The sequence below is a fragment of the Geospiza fortis genome, unplaced genomic scaffold (assembly GCF_000277835.1).
Source record: "Geospiza fortis unplaced genomic scaffold, GeoFor_1.0 scaffold206, whole genome shotgun sequence".
NCBI lineage: Eukaryota > Metazoa > Chordata > Aves > Passeriformes > Thraupidae > Geospiza > Geospiza fortis.
Window position 1 is genome coordinate 3,552,827 of NW_005054311.1, and position 23,715 is coordinate 3,576,541.

Below are 23,715 nucleotides of genomic sequence, written 5' to 3' on the forward strand. Positions count from 1 at the left end.
CTCTTGCACCATGCTTTGATATAGAACTCTTACAATAGAAAAATTGTGACTTTGACATATGGAGTATCTAGATGCCTAATAAGTTATACTAATTTTACTGGTTGGATTCAATTTAGATAAAAAACTGTGCTCCCTAAGGACTATAGCATGTGATGTGTTGCCCACTGCAACTGACTTCTACCAAATTGAGAACAGAAACACATACAATTTGAATTTTCCCTTGCTTTTTCTTTTTTACTCTGTCGAACCTGTTGCTGTTGAACTGCAGATGAAATAGAAGTGATGGCAGCGATGTGGTTGATAAGTTAAATGCTATTTTAAAGACTATTCAACTCCACATTGTTTTGCTGGTCAGTTTTTCCTGGCATTTAAATTATGACTACAGTAGATGTTAAAACAATCCCCCAAATACTGCAGCTCCCTTGATATATTTAACTTGATTTATTGTGGTTCATTGTCAGGATGCTTTGAGGGACACTTACAGATAGATCTCCTTAGCCTTTTAAACAATGTGAAAATGTATTCATTGTCTTCAATGAGTTCAGCTAGAATTTCCAGCTCTATTGCAGTTAGTTATTGAGGAATACTCTGGAAATTCTTTTTAATGCTCTTTTCTCTTGAACCTGATGAACAGCTAATGGATCTTCACCAGCAGAACCAAATCCAAGGATTTATCTTTTCAGTTTTGGTTTTGTTTGTTTTTTCCCATCCATCTCATATCTGTGTGTTTTGGCATAACATGGGCTAGGCAAAGCCCATGAAAGAGTCCGTCTCTGTGCATCTGCACTGCCGGCAGTGCAAGGGCAGGCACTGGCTTGGCTGGGGGGTGCTGCTGCCATTTTACCTCATTCCCCAAGGCTTCTAATTTCCATTTCTCTCAGGTACCATAGAGAAAATGAAACACTTTTAAGATTTGTTTTTCTGAATGTCAACGCATTTCCCTTTTCAAATAAAAAGCGTGCACCTCTTGTTTTGGGAAAGGAAGCTTGGTCTGTGCAGTAAGGGCTGTTTGGTATGATTTGGGGTGCCTCCCCTCAGGTTTTCTTTCTGCTCTGTTCAAAATAGTTTTGCATCCTCTATCACTCACTGAGACAGAGCCCAGGCACTTGAAGCTGGGCTTCCCACTTCTCAGACTGTGATATTTGTCTTAGTTTGCTCTTCTTGTTCCTAAAAAATAATTTCACTGAAAGCATTCTCAAAATGGAAGTGTTTGCATGAAACGTGTTGAGTTTGATGAGTTAGCACATATTTGACATACTGTACAGATCAATCTTAGTGCCTAAAGTTGGCAGGAGAGAGAAAATGCATAAAAATACTTGCAAAGAGACTACAATGGAGTGAATGCTGAACAGGGATTTTTGCAGAGAGTGAGGGAGGTGCTGTTTATTTTGAGCCAACTCATGCTTTGTTAATTCCGTTACTGGCAACTTGTCTGGGAATTGAGTCTCTCCATTTTGACTCATGAAAACTTAATCTTGCCTGACAAAAATGCAGAATGATGAGTATGTGTTTCCAATTTTGAGAAGGCTGTTAAGGAGGATCCAGTCCTGTGCTAATGGAAGTCCTGCTGCTACTGTTGTGTGGTGGGAAAAGCAAGACTTGAAGGGCTGCGCAGATAAGTGCTCCACTTAGCATTACATAGGGGATAGCATTTCAGCTAATGTGCCAGGCTCATTTCCTGCCAATTCCCGCTCCTGTTCTTGGTTTGTTCTCCCATTTCCCCTCTTGGTACACTCAGGGAAGGCTTCAGAGACTTTTATTGCTAGTGACTATGGTCTAAGCCCACTCTTTGGCCTTCCTTGCTCTTGTTTACCTTGTGCTGGTACTGGCATGCAGAAACTAGAAAATAGGCTTATTCTATCAGTTCATAAAGATTACTGGATTCTCTGGAATCCTTGCCACTTAGGAATGGGGAAAACAGTGATATTGCTGTGTACCCAAAATTTAATATTTTTATATATGTGTCTTGCATCCATTGCTGAACTGGAGGGGCTTATCTTCTTTTATATACTCGAACCATGTTATGCATTGATGTACTTTTGAGGACTTTTTCTACACTTTGTTCTGCATTTCTAGCTATTTCGTCTTCTATGAAATTGAGAGTTTCAATATCAGTTAATTACTATGCAAAACAGCTCTGTCATAAAATGTGTCAATGTTGTAAATGGTGTACGGGTAGACAAAAGGGGAAACTTTTTTAACCTGGCCTTTACATGTTTTAGAAGAGCACTGTATATGTTTATTTGAGCCAGTAATGTTGAAACAAATTTTAACTGCATGCAGAAAAATCCTGTAAAAAATAACAGCAACAACAAGACTGGATGCTAAATTTTGGGAGTACAGCTTGAGGGATGCTGCTCTCTGAGGGCTGTTTTGCAATTCCAGTTTTGAATGTCGCATTTTTGTTTTTAAATTTGAGACTCTATGTGGAACCTCCAGGACTTTCACCTTTTCACTTCCCAGATACCGTGATTTGTTTTCCTGTGTTTTCTTTACCTTTTTGCTGGTATTGACTTGCCCACTCACTGCTACAGAGCTAATCAAGCTGTCTGCTCAGGAAACACCCTGCAGTGTGCATTCCCTCAGTGTGGCTTTCCCCTTTTGCACTAGCCAGTGTGCAGTGGATTGCTAGGGATCCATTCTCTTCTGCTGCTGGTTCTGTGGTTATGCTCATTCTGGGATTTGTTCATTGTTTCTGTCACAAATGATGCTGAAACTTCTGTGAAATGTTTGGAAACTTTTCAGAAGTATGCAAGAAATGAGAAATCATTAAGTTGATTCTGTTCTCTGATGGCTTCTGTTGCACTTGCTGTTCTGATTTCCCTGGCCCTCACTGTTTCTATTTTACTTACAAAAGTTCCAAGTTTTTACTTTTTGTGTAGTTCGTAATTTTCCCAAGCACTTCTTAGAGTAATTTTTCTGGACATCTGCACCAACAAAATGGGATCATGCACGTGTCTACTAATCCCTAGTGGATACAAGCTTTGTGAACCATTTCAGGCACTCGGGGGAAAAAAAAAAAAAAAGTACTGCAGTCATCTGCACTTCAAAATCCTCATCAAGGGACATACCCTGGTCCTATTTGTGTTGGTGGGAATCCAGAATCTCTTTATATCCATTAGTGGCTTTAATATAGATTAACCTTCTTTTTAAATGGAATTGGGATTGGGCCAGTTGCACATTGACTTTACGTCTTAAACGTGCTAGTAGATTAATAGGAATTTCACAAGTGCTCAGTTTTCTCAGGTGGGAACACTCCGGCCACATTTGTGTTATGAACTTCAAAACTGACAATATACAACATTCCTTTAGGTTGCAGCAGGCTGATCCTGCCTTTGGAACTATGATCCCAGCTTACGTACCTTGTGAAGTTGCATTTTTAGCCCACGCACTAAATTTTGCTCCCAGCTGTGCTCAGATAGCAATGTAGAGGAGGAACTTGTAACAATATTTGGATCTATTCTTGAGAGACAACAATGGGTATAATTTGGAGCAGAACCTGATGCACTATGACTAAGACCGAGAAACTTATTTTAATAAATGCCATTTGAAATATTTAACAAATTATCCGTAAGCTTCATAACATACCATGAGTTTTATTTTGTGTGTGTAAACAATAAAATAATAATTATTTGAAAGCCTGTTCAGATTTGAAAAGTTAAATATTAGCAATTAACAATAAAGAAGATTACTAAAAATCTCACTTCTCAATGAGAGAGCATATTATTTGATGCAGCTAATATTTCTAATGGTTTTACTCCTATCTGGTATCAGTGAATGAAACAAACACAAGGGCTTCTTATCTAGTTCTGCTCATAGTATATGGCCCCCTAAAGAACAAAGTATTGCTGCTGTAAAGTTGGGATAAATGGAAATGGAGACTTGGTTAGTAGTGCCTGTGTTGTTTGGTCTTGAGGGAGGGCAATCCTGGTAATCTGTTTCCCCGTGGTTTGCAGGAAACAGCCTAAATCTAGGTGGGGACAAGGAAAGAAAGGAGTTCCTGGGAGATTCTGTTGCTTCTGCAAGCAGATTATCAGCATGGTTAGTTACAAGTACTCTGATGTAACTTGGAGTGAGAATAGTCCACCTTTTCAGTCAGCTATGTGTTATTCTGAAAATACTCCTCAGTGGCTTTGACGGTCTGTAGCCATTTCAATTAAAAACTGCTGTGCTAGCTTTTGATGTAAGGCTAGTGAAGGTTCTAGAGAGGGAATGAGAGTGAGTGCAGTGAGCATTCATCCCACGAAATGCAGGGCTGGATAGGGATTCTTGAGCTCCACCTACAGTCAAATCAATGCCGTGCCTAAGCGCGGGGAGGTTTATGCAATCACCATTCCCACTGCTAAAGTTGCTTGCACATTTTCCCAGCCTGGTTATGTTACGGTGGTTCTCCGGGGGCTGCTATTCCTTGTTTCTTAGCATAGTCCTGAGTGTTGTGCTGATAACTTTATAATGCTGGCAGTGTTGCTGCTGCTGGCGTGTTCGAGTCTACCTTGGCTATCTGCATCTGACTCTCTTGCATATGGATGTGCCCAGCTTTGACTGGCTTGTACTGAGAGCAGATGCAGTTTGAGAAGCTGAGCTGGACAGACCACTTAATTTTTTTTTCTCTGCCTTCCTTGTGTGTGAGTTGAAAACAATGCTTTTGAAATTACTTTGAAAATTTTAGCACAAAGGGTGCTACATAATGTGGTATCAGCATATTTAAATGGAATAGTTTATATGGTTAAGAGGGTGGAGATAGAAGTCTAATGTCCAGCTGAACTGTATCCAGCTAGAATGACAAGCCTCTGAATTTAGAGGAACTATCATTTGGGAGGGACATGGCTGTTCTTTTTAAATTGTGTGGTGTTCTTAGACATAGTCTGAAAGGCTCATAATGCAGTCGGGCTTTAAATTTCTGTCAGTTTTCTTCTTCCCCCTACATGCTTTTGAATAAGTTTCCTTTCTCTTCTCCATTCCCAGCACATGCATGTATACCTAGCAATAGTCAGACAAGACCAAAAAGAAAAAAAACTGAAGTTTTTGTCCCCATCGTCTTCTCAGGCTGGTATAAGGTGCACCCAGGACATATTTTATGCCTTCTGCTACTTCTTACCCCACTGAGATTAGTAAGAGTTATCTTCCTGCTATGGGTCCCCCCAGACCACTGGAAAAAGGATGGATTAGTGATTCCTTCTTCTCAATGTCATTAGAAGGTGTTGCTCCTCAAAGAGGAAGGGTGGGAGACAAGAGGGGTTAGCCAAGGGGTTGTTTGCTCACTAAGTGCATCAGCTGCTGTCCTATCATCTGCTTCATCTGAGCAGATGTTGGATTACTATTCTAAGACTTCAGAGGATTGTCACCTTCTTTCCCCACCTTCTCTCTCACCCTCCCACAATATGTTGCTTTACACCTCACCCTTGTCTTTTGCCTGCCCTAGTGTTTAAGGATAAGCTGAGCAACATGATTCCAGAACAGAGAATTTGAAGATTCAGCTTGCATTGTTGGGATCTTCTGCTATAGATGCTGGAAATAACACAGTTTTGACTTTTTCTTTTATTTTTCAGATTTGTTTAGTTGCTCTGAAACATATGCTTAAAATAGACTGCTGTCTCCAAGACTCGTTCTCTGTTAATCAGCAACAAAGTAAACCAATGTGAACCATGTGTGTAGAGAAAAATCAAATGGATGAAGACATAATCAGAGCTATTCTTCTACTCAGAGTAAATTTTAACATCAGTGTTTTATGATAAACTGTAATTGAGGACATTAACTTACTGGGGAAAATAATCTTCCTTGATAAACAGGCACATGTTGCTGTTGAAGCAGGTGCTGACAGAAGCAATATTATCTAGATTTCAGTAAGTCTGCCTACATGAGTGTCTGTCTATAAAAGGGTATTTTTTGATGCAAAAGAATATTTTTGTGCTCCTGATTCCAATTTGATTTTCCCACTTGCTTTCTCATCTTACAGAGTTAAATAGGTTTCATTTCTATTCACATTTTTGCAGCTACAAGAATAGCCTATATACATATTTATCTGTACCCATGCATATTTAGCTAAATGTGATTTCCCAATTGCAATACTATCAGAAGCTTTTATGCAAAGGTAAGCCTCATTTTTTGGTCCAAATTTATATTCAGATTATTCTGTCTTTTATTCTTGTATGTCTGAATTTGTGTAATTCTGTTTGCGTCAGTGGCACTGCATATCAGACTCACAGTTGAAATAGAGAGACAAAGGCTATGCACCTTAATCTGTTTTACTGTTGTGTTACATTTGTAATAGAGAAAAGAACTTTAGTCCAGATCACAACAGTAAAAATAGAAATGTTAATTTCATTTTAAAAAAAATCAACTCCCCCACCCCCAAAAAAACCACACACAGTTCATTAATAGCAATGGAAGAAGATTAGAAAGCATTGGTTCCATTTAGGATTATACAGTAGGAAAGCATTGGTTCCATTTAGGATTATACAGAAGAAAAATTGTGTGTGATTTTGGAGACTTTTTGTTAGTCTGCTTGTTTGTTTTCCAGTAGAACTTGCTGTATGCATGGAAATTAAATTGTTGGATGCAGCAGCAACAAAAGCAGGAACTGATCACTGTGAATTCATGTACTATCAGAAAGAAAACAAGCAGAAAAACATACGCAGTAGATTAATGCAAAGATGGAAATAGGCAAGAGCCTTGATCCATAAAAGAAATCCCAGATATCTTCAATTTTATTTTGGCTGTGGTGATTCATGTCTCTTCAGAAGTTTCTCAACAGCAGCAACTGTTGTATGCTGCCTTTGAAACCCACATGCTCCCACTGAAGCAGGGTTTGAATCAGCATGGAATTTGGCTTATCAGACTGTGTCTGGGAAGCCAGCAGTTTTTTTCATGCCAGATTGCATCTGGATTAAAAACTGAAGAAAAATGTAGTGACACATTGTGAAAAGAAAAAGACAAGCTTTATTGGCTTCAGTGAAATCTCATAATCAGATAAATGCTTCATACTTTGGATATAATAGTTATTTAAGCAGTAATTATATTCATTAAATATGTGCTTTAAAGTTAATGTTGCTGGAGCTATTTCAAGTATTAGAGATGTTCACATAAATCACTTTTCATATTTAGAAATACTTTGATCCTCATAAGAATTTCATGCTTTTTGATGTGTTTATATGAAAATCAGGATGGAAGAACAGACTATTTTGTCTGGAAGTCACAAGCACAAAATAGTTTTGTTTGTGATCATGTCTTAAGAAGACACTCATGCAGCATCCTAGAGCAGTATGATTTTAATTGAGCAGTGCCTTTTTTGCCTTACTCTGAAAAAAACCTGAATGTCCTTTAAGTGTACATTAGTAATCTGGGCAGAAAATCAGAAAAATAAAAGTTCATATCTTTATTTAGGAGGTTAAGTCAGCTGAAATTGATTCTCTTTCCTAAATGGAGTCTGATCAGCTGTCCCATTTCTCACCAAGGATAGAGAGCACATCGGTGCCCGCAAATAGAATGATAACCTAGAAGAAACTGTATGATTGCCAACACCCTCTCCTGAACATTTGTCAAAAGCATAGCTGTGGAAATTAGCTATTTCTAGTTAATCATAGCTAGATTATAAGGAACGTCAGTTTGATGGAGGTGAGGAAAGAAAGGGGCAGGAATGGGACTGTCAGAGTTAATTCTGCAAAATGACATCTGGCAAAAAAGCAATTAGGGTTATTTGGACAGCTTGTCCAGAACAGCATATTTCTCACCTTTGTCATTCATAGAAGTAGTAGCTGCCTGTAATAGATACATTTTTGTGTAAAGCTGCAAAAAATATAGGTCGTGTTTAAGCAAGCTGTCATAAAGTTTAAAACTAAAAGGGTAATCCTAATATAACAAGTAGTTGGGTTGCTCACTACAGTAGTAAGGTTCTTTTTAAAAAAAAAAACCTGACATATCAATCTGTGTTTTGTGTTAAAACACAGCACAAGGCAAATAAAATCAAATTTTATCACTGCCTGTGCTAAGTGCACTGGAAGAATGAAGGCTGAGGTGTTTTGACTCTGAGAAAAGCGTGTCAGCTTTGCAAGAGTCTTGCAGATAGGAGAAAAGATGGAGAAGGAAAAAATACAAACTCACAGTAATCTGAAACCTCAGCAGTTTGCCCCAGTTTTACAATATAACAAAACAGAACGAGATGACCAACTCTCACAGCACGCCACCACCGGAGTTAATACATTACTGGCTGATGACAGTGATTATGTTAAAAATGCCTATATAAGGCACCCCTAGGATTAATTAGCAGGTAAAATTATGAAAATTCATTTCTGTAAATATTGCTGGGAAAAGCAGATGAAAATATTGGCCTCTGCATGGCCTTTTGGAAAGGACAGGCTGATAGAGGTGGAATAACAGCTCACATGGCGTAGAATGGTCTGCAACAATGGAGGAAGGTCTCCCTTGGTTTCCTCACCACCAACCAATTCCTGAACATATTCCTGGCCTAGCCACATGCATTTAGGCTCCTTCACAAGTTAAAGGATTTGCTCTGCTATTTTTCTGTAGCTCTGAAGCCCTTCTGAGGCCTTTCTGTAAATAACAGTAAGGTCCATCAGGCTCTTACTCAATTTTTCAGGAATATGGTGACTATTGGGACGCACAGGCTTCTGGATTTTTCTCCCACTAACTTTAGCTGTAATAAGAGACAAGGCAAACAGAGATCATCATCTAACACTAGTGCAGTTACAGGGTTTGGGATATATTTTCTTGGCTTTTTTTTTTCCAGATGTGTTTAGCATGCCCTATCCTTTTTTCCTTGCAGTAAGAGTAGATTTTCCTTCCACTTTCTCAGTAACCAGATGGTACTGCAGTCACAGAGCATGCAGGCTCACATGGGGTTAAATGGTTTTCTCCATGTCAGATTTTGTGCCAACCAGATTTAAATTCAACATTGTTTGTTTAGGATTCTGTACTCAGCACTTTGCATTAGATGAGAAGAGGCCCTGCATTTAAATTATTCAGTCGTTAGGACTGATGAAAATTGTCAATCACTTTCTCACATATTTAACTTATCCTAAAGGATGCTTACAGGTGCAAAAATTCACAGTTGCATTTATATATTCTTGGTTTATTTTGTCACTGAGTGACTCTGTCCTCCTCCCCTTCTGATGTATTCTTGTGTTGCTGTACAGATAGTGGGCAGAAATCAGTTTTTTGAGTATAAAAATAATGAATTCTATTTTTCTCAAATTGATAAGACTGATAGAGAAACAAATAACATGGAAACATTACACATTCCATGACATTAAAAAACAATGTCTGGCATATCCTCCCTAAAGTAGGAGAAATCCCACTGCAGCAGGTTATTCTCTTGGCACAACTGCAGTAAGTATTATAATTATTTCTGATATTTACATTCTGTCCAGGCATCAGAAGAGATGATGTTAACTATGAAATGAAAACAGGGATGAAGTGAAGAGGGGGTGGGACATGCAATCTGGGAGAGTGTGTGCCATAGACCCATCCCACAGTGTCAAAATTCTTCCACCCCACATCAGGATCATAATGTTTCATTTAAAAAAATTAATAAGTAAATAGTTGGCAAGATCCTTCCAGGACCAACCTTTCCAGAAGCCACACTGCCGTGCAAGGCCAAGGCCTGCTCAGAGTGGAAGAGAGGCATAAGTTTGGCTGCCTGTGACAGCATGTCCCAAGTGTCCAGTCATCATGGGGACAGGGGATGACATGGGCATGGGGATGGCAGGGACAAGGGAAGAGGCCCCAGGTTGGCACCTCCTGGGTGCCCAGGGTGCAAGGAGAAGCATGGACAGTGCAGGCTGCCAGGTGAAATGTTTCCTCACGGAGGAGCTGGAAGCAGCGCTGCCCCCGAAACGGGGTGGCTGTGGGGGGCTGACAGGCACTGCTTTGCTGGCTTGGGGCTTGGTGTTAGCTGGGAGTTCTTCCTGACATGGATGTGTTTTCGTTGGGAAAATCCCAGCCCTCTCAGCCATTTGTGAAAAAGTTGGTCAGGGCAGCTGTGTTCTCCCTCCTGAAACCTCATGGGCATGGTTATCGGTTTCTTTGGGTCTGGATTGAAGAAGAAAAAAAAGCATAACAAAGAAACTTAAAATTACACTCTATGTCATTTATCTTACTTTTATGTACAACATACTAAAAATCTTGAAATTAAATTTCTCACTAAGTGATTTAAATTTCTCACTACACTTACACTACTCTCTATAATCTATTTCACACTTTTATAAATTCTAGTCTATCTTAAAGTCTAAGAAACTTTCTCCACAAATAAGAATTAAAGTCAGTACTCCCCTAAGAGTCCAGACACTCTAAAACAAACAAAAAAATATTCCCATAACCCTAAATTTCCACACATGGCAAGCCAACCCCACACTGGGAGACATTTGTGCTCTTGAGCTTGTTCTGGATTTGTGGCTACTTCAACCAAAAGAGGCAGTCCCAGAGAATTGGCTGGTAGGCTGAAATTCATGTTCATTCATTTCACATTTGCCCTTCTGCAGATGAAGGTCATCAATTAATAGAAAACAGTGGTCTTTATGCCTCATTCCAGTCTTGAAACAAGATGAAAGCCAGTTGGTGATCTCCAAACGGTAACAGCCTTTAGTAAAAGGATGTTTCAAAGAACAGTGATGGTTAAAGCATCACCACTGAGAAGTGGTTACTGAGCCAACACTTTGCAACTCTTTAAAACCATCTGAGGGAAATTGCCACATCCAGTGTCCCTCAGAGTGGACAATGACTTCATACTGCTTCATGCAGGAATATTTTTACTGAGCTTGTGGTTACTCTGTCCTTTTATGGTGATATGAATTTTTGTGAGAACCTCCTTATGGACTTTAAAAATACCCAAACATAATAATGAGGAGGTAGAAATACCAACCTCTGACCAGACCTGCATGCATAGGCTCCCAGACGGACAGTATAGATAACATGTTTTATTTTTTCATATTTAGAAGCTTTCCCTAATGCTATTGAGCAAGACATTCAAACTCAAAGCTATACATTTTTTACTACATCCTGCAGGTCTCTGTACTCTTTTTTTCCTTCTTGTGAATCTGGATAATTTTTTTGAAATATCATTTTCTGCCTGACTCAGCAGTTGTCTCTATGATAAATCTGAGGGATGGGAGAGGGGACAGGCTCTTTATCTAGCAAAAATTTAATGAGATATGTATTTCTTTCAGCTCTTAGTGGGAATAAAACTCTCTTTGTAAAAACCCTTGAGAAATTTATCCAACTGAGGGTTGTCGGATTTACGTGGGCTTTTTTATTCATTTGCTAGCTTAAAAAAGAAAAATCAGGCCTAGCAGTCAGGTGTACCATGTAGGTGTGCAATACACCCTAGAGGACTATGAAGCTGACGAATAACTAGCTTCCTATAATGCCAAGTATCTCATCCATGATATATAATAATACTAATTTTTTAATGCTTTCAGAAATTCCCATGTAAAGGAGCTCTGCAAAAGCAAAGAATACACTTTACATACATTAAAAGCATTAAAACACTTTGGTTAGACCTCTATTTTCCTTGCTTTATGATAAACCGTTGGGAGTAATTACTTTTATTTTATATAATTATTTATGACGTTTCCAAATGAAGAAGGTTTGTAAGTACATAATTTGAATGTAAAATTGTGGCTTCTTCATCAATGTTCAGTCCTAAAGTATTTTTTGGATGATTTTTAAGTGTATTAGGTAAAAATACAAAAATAAATACGGGATTGAATCTTTAAATTAGCATGATGTCTTGGGGGGAGTAGCTGGCTAATGAAAGTCAACAGCAGCATGTCAAACAATCATTTATTGGAGCTACAGGAGGCCAGCTGTCAGATGGGTTTCCAGTGAAATACTTGCCCATTTCTGAAGGTCTTTCTTTTTGTTGTTGTTTTACTCATTTGAAGTGAGGGGATCATGCTGTCATTTTCATCACTGAAACTTTTACTTGTAAGTTTGGAGTGTGCATAGGAATCATAAAAGGAATAACTCCTTGCAATTTGCCAAGAACGTGAAACCCTCACTTCTGGTAATTTGCCTGTCATTTGCAACAGGGAGATGTTAATATGAAAAGCAGGCTTTTTCAAAGGGCTTGGGGAAGAGAATAAACTCCCATCACTTGTCCAGCTGCTGTGTGCAGTCACCAAACAGCGCTGAAGATATCTACACTGTTTAAAATAAGTTTATGACTTTCCTCTGTTTTTGGAGGAATGCCCAAACCAAATAAATGGATAAGCTTCAACACAAGCCATCTTATCAACTGTGTATTTCATAGTTAACTCTCCTACCATCCTCATCCTACTGTGATATGTCCTGTCTAGGCCTTGGTACTTACATACATTCCCTTAATTTTATCATCTCCCTTTCCAGCACAAATATATGTACTCCCACTTTCTACCTTTTTTGAGGTGTAGCAATGTTAACACTGACCCTTGATATTCAAAGGGTGGTACCTATCTGCTATATTTACAATTCAAATTACCAGATTTTAGAAATTGGATTTATCATTTCATTATGCTTACTCCTCTGCTGAGGCCTCACTGTTATCCACACTGGCCTCAGAATAAACATGTATTCTGGGACAAGGTCAGAAGAACCAGATCTGTGAGGAAGTAGTGCACTGTTGTGAGTTAAAGCCTAGGATGGAAGGTGAAAAATGCTGCAAGGACTCCCATGAGGCCTGAAGAAACAGTGGTGTCCTGGGGAAGGTATTTGTGTGTTTGCAGGCTGTTTCAGTGTTAGAGCTGGTATGTCAGGATGGTGGGACTGTGTAGGTAAAGGAGCTGAATGCTGGACTGGGGTCCTTGCAGTGGTTCTCTAAGTCCCTCCTGTAAGTGGTAGAGCTTTACCCCCTTAGTCCTGATTATCTGCTAAATAGAGAGATTCAAGTTTCTCCCCACCCCTGTATTTATCAGCTTCATCACCACCACAAGGCAGAAAATGGTCTTTTGGTTTTTAAGAAGGTTCTAAACAAAATCTGTCACTGATACATGGTCAATTTTCAGAACTGGAACTGAGTGAACAAAAAACTTTTCCATGTTCCTGATTGTTTTGCAGTCAGTTTTGATGGGAAATAGAAATGGGATGCCTGGTCTGCATGAAAACTGAGAAACCACACATACAAGCTGTGGGCATTTCTCTGCTCAGCACAAACCTGTCTTACTGCTCAGCTGCAGGCAAAAAGCATCAGTGAAAAGAAGCACATCAAAGATATTCCAGCTGTGTCTGCACAATCCAGCTCCACGGAGGAATGAATATCAGCTAGGGCAGGCTGGGGCTGTCATCTAGCAGCAGCAGTGCCTGCTGTCCCCTGTAAAGTAGCTGGGGTTTTCTGGCAGAGCTCTGCTGCTTGCTCTAAGCTTTGCTGCCGTGGTGGTTTGGCTACTCATACATGACTTAGGCTAAGTGTGTCCATAGATGATTTTTGCTCTTTTGGGACACAGTCAAACCACACTTACACATTTGTTTGTGTTCTTGCATATGTGTGAGAGCAATTTGCTGCAGCAAATTACAGGTGGACTAAAAATAAGGGCTGCCAGCATCTCAGGATCCAGTCAAACTTTTCTGAATTTGTCTCAGAGGTACCCTCAGCATCTCTGTTCAGGAATATATTAAGGATGGTAAGAGATATTTATGGAACTTTGATTCTGTGTTGTCACATAGGAGTGAATGATATTTTCAGGACTGAAGAGTTAAGTTGAACTGAACATTGCCACTTGTAAAAGTGTTAATCTCCTGCAGCTCACTCGTGCTGTGATGATTCAACTCTAGTTGTTGCTGCTTAGCTGACTACAAGATGATACTGTAATACCATGGCATTAATTACTGCTACAATAACTCAGGAAGGGCATGGCTAAAATATTTAATTCTTACTGTTTCCTGTTTCTTACCTCAGAAGAATAGTGTTTCAGAAGGCATTTAGGAACAATTTAAGCCCACTGTCCTTCAGACTGGTTTTGTTCTGTTTGCTCAAACATGCCAGTTTGTACTTCCAATTTTTGAACTACAGTAAATTACAAATGTATCTCCTATTTTCATTTACCCTTTTTAAGTAATGGAAAACCTGTGATAGAAGGTGTGACTTGCATGGGAAATGTATTTAGGGCCTTTTATGCATCCAAAGAGACTTGAAACATTTTGGCTTCTACACCAGAGATGTAGTCATGAAACTTGAAACAACAAAATAATCATCTCCTTAATTTTGTTTGCCTGGAGTACTTTTATTTCAGCACCGAGAGCAAAAATATACGAGAGCAGCATAGTATAAAAGCATATAAATGTTTCTATTTCTTTCAGAATAATGTAGAGATAGTTATGTTCCTGATGCACAGTGCTTGCAGCATTAAGGCCCTTTTTGCTTCTTACCCCACCCCAGCAGAGGGGAGGCTGGGGGTGTACAAGGAGCTGGGAGGGGACCCAGCTGAGACAGCTGACCCCAGCTGACCAAAGGGACATTCCATATACACAGCACCATGCTCCAGCCTATAGAGCTGAGGGGAGAATATGGAAGGAGGGATGTTCGGAGTGAGGGCATTTTTCTTCCCAAGTCTCCATTGGGTGTGATGGCGTCCAGCTCTCCTGTGGATGGATCACCTGCCTTCCCATGGGAAGTGGTGAATGAATTCTTTGTTTTGCTTTCCTTATAAAACTGTCTTTATTTCAACCCACCAGCTGTCTCACTTCCACTCTTCCAATCCTCTCCCCCATCCCACCCAGGGGAAGAGAAGGAGTGACTGCAAGGGGCTTGGTGGTTGCTGTCTGGAGTTAAGCCACAATAGTTCCCTTCCTGCCTTTATGCAGTTGGGGCTACAGAGCAAGGCTGACAGACAAGTCCAAGTGCAAAATGGATTGTGGCAGGGTGATTTCTTTGGAAATAGTCTCCTTTACTTGGACTTCTGGAAAAGAACATTGCCCAGTCAAACCTGGTGTTGGTGATGACTGTGACTGCAGTGCAGTGCCAAGCTCTTCCACCAGAATGCATAAATTTTCACTTTGGGGCTGTATTTTAATTTTAAGCCTCACTTCTGTCACATAATCAGTGGGACAATTTGACTCCATACTGAAGTGTTCAAATGGTTTAAAAGGTTTGGGGCTGAAGTCATTTGGAATAATGTCAGTGCTTTGCTTGCCATGTTTTTAAGAATTTTTAAAGTAGATATGGTGATTTTTTTTTCTCATTTAATAGGAATCACAAGAAAATACAAACTAGTAATAACTTAAATTTTTCTGAATATTAATTTGAATTTACATGGGATCAGGGAAGTTTTTGTGTGTCTATTTTATTTTTTCTGAAGTACAAAATATTTAAATTAAGAACTTGGGAAAAATTAGTAGATTTCACATGAACTGGAAAACATGGAAAAACAATAACATTTTTTCAACAAGAACAGTTATGCTACATAATCAAAGGACAACAAATGTTTATTGGCTTGAGGTAGAACTAGATATATGCCCAGTGATGATTTTTAAGCACCTAAACCAGAATGCCCACAATAGATTTACCTGTTTCAGATTTTACTCTGTATGTTCACACAGTGTTCATTCTGATGACTCCCATTCCAATTAATACCTTTGTCTGTTTGTTTGTTGGGGTTTTTTGTTGGTTTTTTGTTTGTTTTTTTAATGAATGATCTATTACTCTAGAGTTCTCCTTAGCAACACAGAACATAAGCTGTGGTTTGTTGAATGATCCTTGCAAACTCAGACCTTTCCTAGTAGCATCACACGCATTGTTTGATTTCCCTTCAGCTCTGCATGTTTTGAAGTTTTAATGGAAACCTGCCAGAAATTGTGACAAAGTAAAGAACTGCATATTTTCAACCTCTCCCATGTCCATGCTTAATTTATTGATAGATCTTCATGTTTGGGCTGAGAGAGCCTATCTTCAGGTTTATGGAATGTGATTTGACAACAAAAACCTACAACTCTGTATCCCAAAGCAAGTGAGCACTGTGAGGTGAAACAAAATGTTTAAATTCCCCCCAGGACACTGCCAGAAAGCAGTGAAATGGCTTGGTGTTCCCAACTCAGGTTTTATCATCGTGGTCTCATTGCTCTGCAGCAATGGTGGGTTATGCCCTTACCAGGAACTGACATGGGATTCATTCACAAGCTAAAACTTGAAAATGTGTATTAGGGAAAAAAAGGGGTTAGAAAACACGAATTAAAATCATACACTTTTAACTATGGAAAGTCTTTTTAATGTCCATCTTGTAGCTGTCTAAAATTGCACCAAAAATAATAGTGTTTTTGTCACCAAAGCTACTATAACTGAGGTTTTCACCTACAATTTTCAAAATGGATAAGATCAAAATCCACTTAATTTTCACAAACATGTCTGTGATACATCAAAATTATTGTGAAGGTTTCTGTTACAGGGGATACTTTATTAGCTTTATAAGTTACTAGTGCATTTATGTAGTTCTTCTGAGAGAGAATTTATAGAGTTGTAGACCTTAGGCTTGGAAAGATTACTGATTTTTCCCTTCTTTCTCTATGCTAAACAATGCAAATGTAAACTAGAGGACAGATAGGACAGAGGGAAATACTAATCTAACTTTAAATAAAAGTAATGATATTTTTATGGCACTATAAATACTAATAGTAATCATCATTACTAATCACCTCATAAATCAGATTAGGAAAATAGTGGAGAAGAGCCCTGTGGATTTGAAGAATTTGGTTTTGTAAACTGAGAACAGAAACATCCTTGGATTCTATCTAAAGTCCTCTTTCACTTAAAAAGGATATCACACCTCTAAGATATTATAAATTTTTAAAAAATCTTTGCATTACATATACTGCCTATGGTTTCTCAGCTTTTGTTCCCTTTTTGGCCAATCTCAGAAAAAACAGAGATCAAAACTATAATTTTTGACAATGGGATGTGGAACTGAATTGCTATGTGGATAGAGAAAACAGATACCTCTTATTCTAACAGTTTCAATATTGATCTCATGAATTGGTTTAGAATACACTGTCATCTCTGTTTAAAAAACAAACAAAAAACTCTGTTCTGATGTTAAAGACTTGAACTTTCCTTTTTTTGAATAACTTTCATGTGGCAGGTGAGCATACAGGTTAAAGCACCTTCATTTTTAATCCAAGGTACAAAGTTTTATGTTAATGATGCCAGATTTTCTTCATCATTCATTCTTAGAATTTCTTTTGGAAAGGATAGTAAGAAATTCCTGATGTTGTATAGGCCTTGTTTCCAAATTTTGTCTTGCTAAAGATTATCTTAATAGTCATCTTCTTGAAAAAGGAGGTGTGGGACCAGCAAAACTATTCCATCAAGAAACATCCTGATATATAAGCATTTGAGACACATGAAACCTTGTTTGTCTTAGAACTTGTGTGCTAAAATAAATGTGATCCGTTTACGTGTTTCAAAGTAGAATTAATTAGGTTTGTACATGAAGTGTAGGGGAAAAAAGCATGTTTTTAGGGGATTCAGAATCCCCTTAAGCCAAGACATTAAAAAAAAACCCTAAACGTACTTGTATTTAGAATTTCTAAGTATACTATAACTGTGCTACATTATCCTGCATCATCATTTCCCATTTAGTTTGCCTCAATACACAGAATATCTGGCCCTATTTTGTAATAAATGAATGGGTACTATGGCCTCAGCAGGCCATTTCATCTCATATTTTCTTTCTCAGAATGTTCACAGAGAAAATACAAGATACAAAGGACCAAACTCCCCCTCATCCTGCTTTCTTCCTGAAAATATGGGACTTGGAACTGAAGCATCAGTGTGGGTGTATTGCATTTCCAATTGTTTTGATGATGTTGTCCCACCACTAAGGCTGAGAATAAGTGCACATCCCCATTCTTGCTAGTCTGTCAATGGCATGGGATTGTGTTTTCCCAGGGCAGCAATGCTTTGGTGCAGGGCAGGAGGCAGTGCTGTGTGCCCGTGTTCACAGGGGTCTTACGGTGAGGGAAGAGACGGAGATCTGACTCCATATTTCAGAAGGCTTGATTTATTATTTTATGACATATATTACATTAAAACTATACTAAAAGAATAGAAGAAAAGGTTCTCAGAAGGTTAGCTAAACTAAGAATAGAAAGGAATGATAACAAAGGTTTGTGGCTCGGACAGAGAACCTGAGCCAGCTGGGCTGTGATTGGCCATTAATTATAAACATCTAAGATGGGCCAATCACAGACCCACCTGTTGCATTCCACAGCAGCAGATAACCATTGTTTACATTTTGTTCCTGAGGTCTCTCAGCTTCTCAGGAGGAAAAAATCCTAAGGAAAGGATTTTAATGAAAAGATGTCTGTAACAGGGCTGCCCACTGGCACCATTGCCCATAGCAGGCAACAGGAGCCAGCTCCCATCGGACAGATCACATTCAAATATATGTGGAAGTGGACAGATTGCTTCCAGGGCCAGCTCTGGGGTGGAAGAACTCTAGGGTGGGTCTTGCAGTGTGAAGTCTGGGGAAATAAATCTGCCTGGGCCCCAGGCTGGTTCCATGCACATCCATGGCAGGTGTGTCTGTGCTGCGCTTGCTTTCGGAAGCCAACACCGGCTGAGGTGGCTTTCTGTGGAGAGAGCCATGGTCCTGTGCAGCCCTTGCCCATCCCAGCTGCCTGACTGGACCCAGTCTTATTCCTAAAGAGCTACTTTAGTGCACAGGCATCATCTTTCCTAGCTTTGCTGGTCCTTGCTAATTTTTTTGATTCATGGAATGAGTTATACTGTGGGTATATGGGACATCTCAGTTCCTATGCAAAACCAGGCTGCATCCCCTGGTTGTTAGCTCAGGATATGCAGCACAGTTAGAAAAAAAAAAGAAAAATTATGTGTCCTATTTCATACAAGGGAGGCCTGCTAAGGAGTCCAAGCAGAATTCATAAGACTTCAGGCAGGGAAGCATTTTTATGAGGGGGAAGAGCTAAAAACTGAATCTGTACTATTAAAATGAGAAAAGGAAGAAAAAAAAGCATCAGATGAATGGTTTTAGTAGGCTGGTGAAAAATAAGTATGAGAATTTAACAACTTCTGGAAAGTAAGAGACGGTTAAGGCAAATGTATCTTTTTTCTTATATTATCTTGTGCTTTTAGAGCTGGTTGACAGCCCAGAGAATTACTGGCAGGCCCAGAAGGGAAACTCTGCCTGTCTTAACTGTGACAAAATCTTTGAAAGAAGACACAGCCATAATGTCAGCATTTCCATAAAGGAGAGCAACACCCCAGAGTCCTGAAAATGCTTCAGAGCAGCTTCCCAGTGGAGCTTTGTGAGGAGTTCAAAGAGGCCATGTGAATTCACAGAAAGTAACTAAGTTGTCCTTTCTCCTTTCTGCCAGGTAGGGAGTTACCTGTTCTGCCATTGAGCCAATAAATTGCTTTTAGAGTGGAACAAATAACATGAGGGGAGAGAGAAGCATTCAGAGGTGGATCTTAGTTCCTGCAAGAGCAAGCACTTCTTCCAAAAAGCAGAAGATCCTTTTGGGCACAGGATCCAGGCATATGGCCATTGGCATTTTGGGCTCTTGAACAGCTGCCAGATGATGCAAGATCTGATGGCATAGATGAAGCTTGAAATTACTCTTAAAACCTCCTTAGAGCAATCATTGCCCTTTGAAGTAATCCTCCTTGCTCATGGTACAAGCAGAGGGCTCAGAAAGCACGGCCAAAGAACAGCCCTTCTTAGTGCTTCGGAGGCAGGAGAGTCCCTTTTTAACATTAGGTAACAGAAATAAAATATGCCACTGTGGAAAATGGAGATTCTAAAATGCCAATGCTGATAAGCTTTGAGACGTCTTGCAGATGAATCCCATGTGGAAAGCCAACCAATCCTGATATCAGTGTAACACCCAGGAATTCAGGCTTTGGAATCAGCCATGTATTTTACATGTGAGATGGAAAAGCTGTTCACTTTCAAGTTCTACATAATTTGAACCTATTCCTGCCTGACATGCACAGTCAAAATGTGTGTGACCAATGGATGAACTATGTATTATTATATCTGTGATATCATGAATGACTGCCTGATACTCCATAGCCTTAAAAATTATTCTGATAACATTTTCACTGGGTAATGAAACTTTTTTTCAAGGAAAGAAAGGATTATGGGGAGAAAGCATGGAGAGAAGGGCATTTTCAGCAGGTGTAGAATTATTTCATAAAGAAGATATGAACATTTAAATTCTTGATGTGGACTTGTAGTGTTTGATCAAGGGATATATATTTGTTACTTGCAGTAATGTGTTTACCTGTCAGCAAGGACATGAACCTCAGTACAGAACAAAATCTAATATTAATGGAAAAACTCCCAACTTTGACTTTTTTTTATTCATTTCAATTTCTTTTAGGAAACATTTTAGCATGTTCTGTTAAAATGTACCTCATGGGTTTTACTTTTTTTCTTTTTTTTTCTTTCACCTATGCCATTATGCATTCAAATACATTGTAGCATCTACAGGCTCTTTTCTGAATCAGATTAAAGCATACCATGTTTGATGAACCCATAAATAAAGACTTCTATTTTCACTTCTGTTTCAATCAATGTATATCCACCAGATAGAGGAAGAACACAGAACACATTTTCCCTTCGCTTGTTCTGGGTCACCTGAAAGTTAGAGATGGAAAAATGTGTTTGAAATCTCTTTTTGTAAAACTGAATAAATTAAAACAATCTATTGTGCAAATTTTTGGAACAAGACATTTCAAGGAAAGGGGAAGTAAGAAACTTAAATTCACATGCACTAACATAATTTTTTTTTCTTCCTTAAATAGCAATAGACTTTTGATAAAGCTGTTCAAGCAAGAGTATTTTACCCTCTTGTAATACTTCAACTTTGTGCAGGAAGCTAACATTTTAAGCTAACGTAATATGAAGTTTCGTAACAGCTGAGTGAAAACACTTTTTCAAAGATTGTTTGAGATGGAAGACAAAGTAATCAACAGCTCTTTGTCAGCAATACAGTTGCTGGGTACATAACTGTGTGAAGTCTTTCAATTGTGCATTTTATCCCCCATATTCTAGGAAAAATAATGAATTACAGAAAGCTTTTATTGCTCAGACTTCTTTTAAGCTTTTGCAAATTCAGGGCTTAAAGTACATACAGTTTGGCATGCTAAACATACATTTTCCTGGACTTTTGCATATTGAAAAGAAGATTTTTTTCCTGAAGTAACTGGAAAAGCCAACCTGAAAATTGCTGTGTCTGGTAGCAGTGCCTGTGGAAGCAGCAGGTCACAGATGTATATATAGTAAGATGAGGTCTATTTGAAGTGTTTGCTATGTCTATCATCTACACAGTAGCAGGATTTCTATTTCTCAGCAAAAATTTTAATATCTAAGGCATATTCTTTTCAGGTGCTTTCTTATCTACTGTCAATTTGTACCTTTGAGTGGTGGAAAATGGCCTTTATCAATCGTTAGGACAAGAAGACATACTTTTCTCTTAAATTTGATGTACTTGTTTGCTTTTTTTTTCCTTACCTTCTGTATTTGAAGTGTACATTCTTATTTAAACATTCTTGCTTACAAACAATTTTTATTTCTTTTTAAGCTATGACTACTTCAGTAAATGACGCCAATTCTCCAGAGAGGGGTTGAAAAAAAATTAACATTAAAAAAAAAAAGAAAATAAAAGGAAAATTTATCTTCTGAAGCACTTAATCTACAGCAGACAATTTCCTATATTACATGGATATCCCGAAAATGCAAAACAACACCAATTCAGTAGCTTCTGGAGTCCAAGGAGCCTAACTCTAGCAGTCAGGAAAACAACCTTTAAAGAACATGGAAAAAACCCAAATCACTATGACAGTTCTGAATTTGCAGAAGTGCAGACATATCTACTGAAAAAGCCTTTTAAAGGTAATGTTTAAATGTGTGAAAGAAAACCGATCAAAAATTTAAGATGTAACCTGCTTTGGTTTGGGGTTTTTTTCCTCATATCTATTTTTTCCTTAGCTGGTAACAAATTTTTACCTGTTTTGTTCTGCCTCCCCTACCAGTTTTAAATTTCCCCTTGCCCTATGTTTCCATCTCCTACCAAGTGCTTCCTCTCCCTTTTGCTGAGACCTAATTTTCTGCTTGAAAACAAGCCAGGTGAAAAGAGTTCAGATGTCTGCTTATTTAAAATACTGAGGCACATGGGGGATCATCATTTCATGCAGCAGGCATTGATCATGAACAGTGGGCTCTTATGGAGCTGCTCCCAGGTAACATCCTCAAGGTTCCACACCCAGAATGGTCATTTGTCCTTACTGCAGATCATGCAAGATTTACCCTTCCTCCCCCTGCAGCAAAATCAAAAAGGTATGAAGGGAACACTTGAAATCTTGCTACTTGTTCAAAGAAACCAAAACATGCAGCCATTATTTTTGCAGAGGAAAGCTTGTAAATGTAGAAGAGTAAATCCCAGAGGAAACCAGATGGCGAATGAAGGTACTCTGAATTTTAGAAATACCCTATTTTATTTAACATCTTTAACAATTTAAGATGTATTTAGGTTATCACATTTTAGAAGAAAGTGCCTCTTCTATGAGCATTATCATTCCTGTTGTGGTAATGAGTGCCAGTGTACAAGGCAAGGTGCAGATGCTCACCTAGGAAGAGGCTGAGCACTTGGGAAGGACACAGCAAGAAACTCTGCTGGTTATTTTAGTTAGGGCAGCACAGCAGATGGAAATAGGGTCAATACATTTGAGTAGTTTTGGGGATCTGGAAGCTGTGGAGGTCTCTGTGCTGGGAACAAAAGTGGTGCTATGTCCTCTTCTGACAGCACATTGCTTTTCCCCGTGGCCTTACCATCAGCCCAGGTGGTGTATAGGCCAAGAGCACCAGTGACTGCGGGACACTGCATGGGCTGGCTCTTCACTGCACCTTTCCCTTCTCCCTTGGATGTTTCCTTTACTTGGCTCCTGCTTGGATTCTGTTTAACAAGTTTGCTTGGCTATTAGAAATTATTTGCTAAATCTAAATGCTTGTTAATATTTATGTGTCTGTCATTTTTGTGGGATGTCCTGCCGTGACAATCAGTTTTACAAAACTATGAGACAGTGATCCTGTTTTCCACTACCTGATATTTTTCTATTCAACACAATACAACCCTTTGTATTAAGATCAGTTTAAGGAATGTCATATCAAAGTGTGTTGTTTGATAAAAAATGGTGAAACATTTCCTCAAGATTGAAGAAGGTGATGCAGTTATTATTTAAATATAACTACATAATTATAATTCCATGTTGATTTTTAATTTAGTCTACAGTTCCCAAACACCATCTAAACTGAAGTTCAGCTCCCTTGCTTTTCTGTAGTCATTGACTCTAGTTAAGGGACTGCTTAGGATCTGATGAGCTATAATGAAGTTAATAGACCTGAAAAGGGGTTTGCAGTAATTTTATTGATAACGCGGAAAAAAATTAATCCTAGTTTTAAAACAGCTTCCCCCAATTTAGTAAATTGCTGGAGTTGTTAGAATAACAGTAGCAATGGATTTCAGAAGACAGTGATTTGAATCACCAAGCACAGGGAGAGGCATTTACTGTACAGGTGCCTGCAAGTGCAGTAATTCTAAAGATGAGGGAGGAGGACAAACAGCAGTAGTTTAGAAGATGTGAAGCTCTACACGCAAAGTCCCCTTTTAAGGGCTCAACTACTAGCCACAGAATGACTCAAATGTTAAAAAGATCAAAGTTTCAGATTGTCAAAATTCAGTGTATTGATTTGGAGTAAAACTAAGCTGCAAGCT

The 23,715-nt window shown here is 38.8% G+C and overlaps 1 long non-coding RNA gene across 1 annotated transcript in view; it reads left to right on the forward strand.

Annotated features, from left to right (window-relative positions):
- Nucleotides 1–21,668, forward strand: part of LOC115947717 — a 189,369-nt gene extending 167,701 nt beyond the window's left edge. Inside the window, exon 3 of the long non-coding RNA XR_004081571.1 lies at nt 21,526–21,668. This is a non-coding gene — a long non-coding RNA (uncharacterized LOC115947717). The remainder of the gene's footprint in view (nt 1–21,525) is intronic.
- The last annotated feature ends 2,047 nt before the right edge of the window (nt 21,669–23,715 follow it).